The following is a 6308-nucleotide window of genomic DNA, read 5'->3' on the forward strand; positions in this document are numbered from 1 at the left end:
TGCACTTCACCTGCAGGCTTAGCTTTGCAGCTAGTTAGCTATGGCTAGAGCCAAATTCTTATCTAGAGTAAAGTCAGGGAAATATGTAAGGCGGAAACTTGATACCAAGTTAAAATCTGGTTCATGGTATAAGAAGTCTGAGATGTTTGCAGAAGCAGCAGCTTGTTCTGCATTCTGGGAGACTTTCTAGTACTTAGTGTGTAGAAACAAAAACAAATGATTGTTTTGTTTGTTTTTTCTTTTCTTTCTGGCAACACTTTAATCTCTAGTAGGTAATCTTTAGCACTAAGTCTATGTGTATCTTCTATAACCTGTGTTACAGACACATGAAAGATACATGTAACACCTTTCTATGTGAAAGTTAAAATTTCCCGGAAAAGACTTTATTATGTTCACTTAGGGCTGCACGCCAGCTACAGGGAGGGATAAAGAGGAGTGAAAACCACAAAATTTGGCTTGTGGCCATGCTCAGGAAATTAACAGTTTCTTCTGGGATTTATCTAATCATTTGTCTATTTACAGTTGACAGCATCCCTGTTATCCCTTAGCCCCCTCTGGAGAAACACAGCTCACTCCAATGCCAGCCCAGAGAACTGCATTGTAAAAAACACACGGAACAAAGCCACAAGTAAACAACTCGGACAGTGATGTGCTTTTAATTTGCAGATGTTTTTATAGGTTTTCCTAGGAAGGGCAAATGAGGTTTGGGATTTCTCCTGATAATTTTTACACCACTGGGCTGTTTCCAACCATTTTGGGAGAGAAGCAGAACTAAGACCTCACATGCCCAGGTGGCCAAGCAAAGCAGACCATGTACTCATTTCCCTCAGAAGAGGCAAGTGTTAGCTCATGGCTTTCCAAGCACCAGGACATGCCCACCAAAGAAACCAGTCTGTATCATCCTACCAGACTCAGAAGTACTTTTAGCAAGGTAAAGTCATAATCTGAATCAAAAGAAGTTTCAGGATTGTTTCAGCAATTGTAATTGCTGTAGATGATGAAGACATCAAGGTGAAAGATCTGTAGACATGGTGAAAAATTAGGAATGAAGCAGAATAAAGTTTTTCATCTAAGACTTGCCATTGTCAACTAGATCCCATGGTCACAGGGTTCCTCAGGTGGGACATGCTAACAGGGGTCTGTCTGTCCTAGACAATTCAGACACACTCTTTTGTTTCAGTTTCCCACAATTAAAAATCACTTTCAGTATAAAGAAAGAGAGCTTGACACACACTTCGTAATGGGTTTAAGTATATAATACTCATACACTTAGTGCAAATCCTGTAATGCAAGGAGATGCTCCTGGACTTCATGACTTCTAATGGCAGTGCCAGTTAGCTACTCCTTAAGCAATTCCCATTATCAATTCTGATTTCATTACATCTCTTGCTTCTACGCTGTCAAATAAAACAGAAGCTTGTGATAAAGGTTCTCTGTGCTGCTCATCTTTTTATAGACTATTACATTTTCCTACCACAGTCAAGTTTCCCATCCAATGAGTGCTATAAAAGCTTTGCTAGGAGCCAATAATTTTTTATTGGTCTGGTTTTGTATTATCCTTTTCTAGATGACCAGCAGTGCCCACAGTACTTCGGGTACACTCACTGACCTGTGTAACAGCTACATTTCTATAAAATATTGCCAGATTTTCTTTGTTATTCTCCATTCAATTCCCACTGAATTCTAACATTTTTTGCAGATTTTCATTTCTCCTTCTCTCATGATGCTCCCAAGTTAAAGCAACACACTTAAACAGAAAAGTGCATACTTTTTCTCTCCAAGTACTTGAGATTTTGAACATTAAGATTTATTTACCATCCACTGCCTTCACTTTTCACACGTTCCTCAGGGGTTAACTTTATGCTAAAGTTCTGTCTGATCTTTGCTGGACTTGACTTAAGCTAGAAAAACTTAATGTCATCTGAAAATTTTGCTGTATCATTGCTCGTTCCTTTTTCCAGTTCACTAAGCAGCACCAGACCCGGCAAAGAACCTTGCAGCACCCCTGCTGTTACCCTTTTGCTATGCTGAATATTGTTTCCTGTACCTTAGCCAAAAACCCCTTAACGAGCCTGGCCTGTATCTTTATCACCCTTCTTTCCCAAGGTTATACACAAAACTCCAGTTCTTATTTGAGTAAGAATCCTGGATTTACATGGATTTCCATGGTTATTTTGCTTGACAACAGGATGTTCCCAATATCAGGGAACAAAGATTGTTTTCACCAGAGGCAGAGTCAAACAGTGGCTGTGGTTACAGGATTATCTCAGTTTATCTTATTTATAGATCTTTATGGAGCTTCTTTGCTCTGCCAAAAGATCAGATTGTAAGTCCAAGTCCAACTAAAGGTTCCCACAGGTCAACCCAGCTCGGAGCTTGCCTGTATTTAGCTTTCCTGTTTCTCTGAGGATGGATTCATACTGATGTACTTTTCTACCTGTACAAGGATGCAATAACACTTTTTTTCTTGCGGCTCTTATTGTTCTATTTGTACTTCACAGCTAGTGGCTTCACTTTCCAGTGATAAAGTGACACAATAAGCAGAGAACATAATGCTGTCATCCTTTCCACGTCAAATGAGGGAACCTGTTCCTATGGTTTTTCCTAAAGGAAAACAGTTCCTGGAAAGCAAAGTCCTGCTAACCAGTAGAGTGTTTGTGGTGCTTTAGAAAGAGTCGGGGTTTGCTGAGCTACCACCACGTCAACCAAACGCAACATTGCCACGGTACATGTTGCATCGGACTGACGTTCATCCAGCGCCCACAAATCGGGTTTTGCAGGGAGCCGCGATCATACGCTTAAATCCCTTAACTGTCCTCAAGCCGTGCCGCGGTCCCGCTCCGTGGGGGCGGGAGAGGAGGGGGCCGAGGAGCCCGGCCGGTTCTCCCTGCACCTATTTCTCTCCTGCGGGTAAAATTCGGCATTTGGTCCAGCGGGGGGGGGTCCCATGGGACGTGACTCCAGCCAGCGCGAATCCACTTCCCCCCCTTCCAAGCGCGGTCCCCATATTCCCGGGAAGGAGTGGGCTGCGCTTCCACCGCTGCTGCCCCCTGCCCTTCCCTTCCCCACCGAAGCCGGGCTCCGCGGGCGATGCTCACCTTGAGGTACTCGTTCTCCGAGCGCAGCTCCTCCACCTCCCGCTGCAGCTCCTCCGGGGCGGCCGGCGGCGGCTCCCCGCGGCTCGGGGCTCTTCCCCCGCCCGCAGCCGCAAGCAGCGCATCCCCGCGGGAGCCGGGGGCCGCCGGAGCTCCGCGCCCGGGGCCGGGGCTGGCGCGGGGCGGCTCGGCGGGGGCATGAGCGGCGGGATGAGCCGCGGGCTGCTCGCGGTCGCTGGAGCCGGTGCCGGACTCGGCGTCGCTGCTGGCGGCCGGGGCCAGGCGCTGCTCGTCGGAGAGCGGCTCGGAGGGGCAGTCGGAGAGGTCGGAGCTGCTGTCCGTGTGGCCGACGCGGACCAGCGCCGCCGCCGCATGGCCGCTGCCCGCCGCGGCTCCCCGCTTCGCCTTCCTGCCCTTGCCGGGCGGCGGGGCCGCCTCCCCGCCGGGCTGCCGCCCCGCGCCCCGGCCGCCGGGCCCCGGCTCCGGACCGCGGGCTGCCCGCTTGGCGCAGGGGCCGGCCTTGGCGCCCGCCCTGCCGGCGGCGGTGACGGCGGCGGCCGGCGCCTTGCCCCCCGGGGCGGCGGGGCGGCGGGAGAGGCGGCCCGGCGCCGCCAGGAGCCCCGCGGAGGGCTGGTGGACGCCCGGGTGCGGCGACGAGGGCGCCCGGGCGGGGAGGCCGGGGGACTTGGGGGGCGCGGGCGGAGGCTTGGCGGCGGCGCGGGCGTGCAGGTCCTTGAGGAAGGGTCTGGCGGGCGACGGGGCGCGGTGCAGCCGCTTCTTCTCGGCGTGCGGGTGGTGGTGGCCGGGCGAAGGCGGCGGCGGCCGCAGCGCGTCGCCGGGCCCCGGGCCGGGGCCGTTCAGCGCCTCCATGGCGCGGGCCGGGGGCGGCGGGGCGGCAGCGGCGGCCGCGGGGGTGCCCGGCGGCGGCAGGAGCGGCGGTGCCCGCGGGGCGCGGCGACAGGACGGGCAGCCTCCTCCAGCCTCCCTGCTCGCTCTCTCATCACTTCTGCTTCTCCCAGCCACAGCCCTCACACTTTTCTTTCTCGTTCCCCCTCTTCCTGCCCCCCCACCCCCACCTTCTCCTCCTCCTCCTTGCCGATCTCTGCCGAGCACTGATTTGTTTCAATAAATCGAGCCCAAATCCCCCGGTGGCAGCCGTCTCCTCCTCCTTCTCCTTCCCCTCCCGCTCCCCTCTCCGCCTGGCTTAGCTTGATGCTGCTCAAGTTGTGATGCAGCCCAAAAAACCGATCCTTTTCCCCTCAATCCGAGGCAAAGGCGTGCTTTCCTGGCTGCCTTCGCCTCCGCTTGCAAGCCCCCCGCTCAGCCCACCGGCGCCGCTAACCCCATCACTGCCCCAGCTCCGGCTCCAGCCGCCGCCTCCGCCCGGCTCCTGAAATAGCCCCGCGGCTGCCGGGGCCGCTCCGACTCGGCGCTGCCCGCCCGTGCGCAGGATCCGCCCCCTCTGTCAACCAGCCAGGCTGCTCTCCTCCCGCCCGGCAAACTACTTTCCTCGCACGCTTTATTATAGGGACGCCTCTGCCAGCCTCTTCCTATCAGAAAGCCTCATTTAGGGAGAAATTTCGATTTCCCACTCATGAGCTATTCAGCGCTGCCCGTTTTGGTTGTTTTGGTTTTTCTTCCCCCGAGCTAAGACTTCATGGAAACGCTCTCTCCAGGGACTGGCAGCAACAAAACAACAGCCACCGCATTATCTCCCTGCTCAAGGCAGATATAGGTTCACCTAGAGGCAGAGCCGAGTATCCGAGGGTATCAGCAAGTTCCTGGCTCTGGCTGAACTACAAAAGACACGGACCCGTCCTTTTGGAGCACGGGGATACGAAATTGCAGTCCTTACATTTGCAAAGCACCCGGAGAGTAAATGAAAGGGAGGAGAGGCTCAGGCGTGGGAAAGAGGCACAGCCTGACTGGGGAGAGCAGAGCAGCAGCAGCCGGGATGTTTCCGATCCTTCCGGTGGGGCACAGCGGACCTTGGAGCAGCCGCGGTGGCTCCCTTATCTGTCAGACGAAAGTGGTAAATGCGTGCTTAGCTTCTGAAGTCCTTGGCAGGCTCGGATCATCCATGTCTGGACGTCAGGGACTGCAGCACGCTGGGGGAGGACAGTCCCGGACGTTTTGGGGAGGATGGGAGGGTGAGCAGCACCCTGCGGCGCTCAGGGCATTACCCCGAGAGGAAGAAGCCTTAAGGTCTGCTGGAGCCTGAGGGCACCGGGCACCACGGGGCGAGTGGCCAAGGCGAGAGCGGGCAGCTGGTTCTGGCAGTGCCAGGCCGGGGCTGGGGCCAGGCCACGTTGCCCGGGGAAGGGCCAGGACCGCTCGGGCATCGCCGGTCCTTTCTCCGGCAAACGAGGGGAACACTGATCTATCCTGCGGAATAGCGCTGCCGCATGAGTATGCAACAGGTAGTCCTTACTTTGTAAAGGCTGCAAAGGTGGAAAAAATAGCATTCAAATCAAAGATGTATTTACAGGTCTCCAGGAATTGGGAGCAGCTCCATGACAGCGCCCCGGGCAGCCGGCGGGGGCAGCGCCAGCCGGGAGAGCGGTGATGGGCGGGATGTCGGCGGGGCCGGGGGCGAGGGCAGCTCCAGCCCCGGGAGAAAGCCGGCAGAGGAGGGGGAGGGGGTGGCCAGGGGTGGCCACCGTCCCCGGGTGCTGGACAGACCTCCTCGACAGGGCGGTGTGGTCCTTCCGAGAGTGGGCAGGCGATGAAAACTGCTCCGGGGCACCCAGCGGTGATGCCATGCGGTGTTGGGTTGTTTTTTTTAATCTCTTGAAAATTCCACTTTTGTTAGTGCCCTTTATTTCCCACCCGCTGGCCTCGCTGCCAGACCGCTGTGTTCCCGCATCCAAATGCGCCTTCCAGGTCGCACGGCAAAGTACCTATGGTAGCAAAGATTGCACTGGCTGCTCTCGGTATGTACATCTACTAGAGTTACTAGACTTTGTTGGTCCAAGTCCTCTAAAAAATAGAGAAAACACTTTGAGGAGAGTCAAACACAACAAACCCACTTGCAGGTGTAAGTCCCCTTATTCTCCCTCCGGTAAAACATCAGTAATTTACTTGTTTGGGTGAGACAAGCAGTGTATAGAAGCAATATGAAGTGGCTTAGTTGATCTAGAAAAAAGGCTTATAAAATACAAGCTATTGTCACATTTCTATCAGGCCATCACATAATATCAGTGCTCCCTATGG

General features: G+C 54.5%; 1 protein-coding gene across 1 annotated transcript in view; it reads right to left on the bottom strand.

Moving 5' to 3' along the window:
• The window catches only part of LOC117003867 (microtubule cross-linking factor 1-like), a 105284-nt gene extending 102068 nt beyond the window's left edge, over positions 1 to 3216 (bottom strand). Inside the window, exon 1 of the mRNA XM_033074418.2 lies at positions 3099 to 3216. The gene's annotated coding sequence lies outside the window, so the exon portion shown is untranslated. The remainder of the gene's footprint in view (positions 1 to 3098) is intronic.
• Positions 3217 to 6308: the final 3092 nt, after the last annotated feature.

Source organism: Catharus ustulatus, chromosome 1, assembly GCF_009819885.2.
Source record: "Catharus ustulatus isolate bCatUst1 chromosome 1, bCatUst1.pri.v2, whole genome shotgun sequence".
Classification (NCBI taxonomy): Eukaryota; Metazoa; Chordata; class Aves; order Passeriformes; family Turdidae; genus Catharus; species Catharus ustulatus.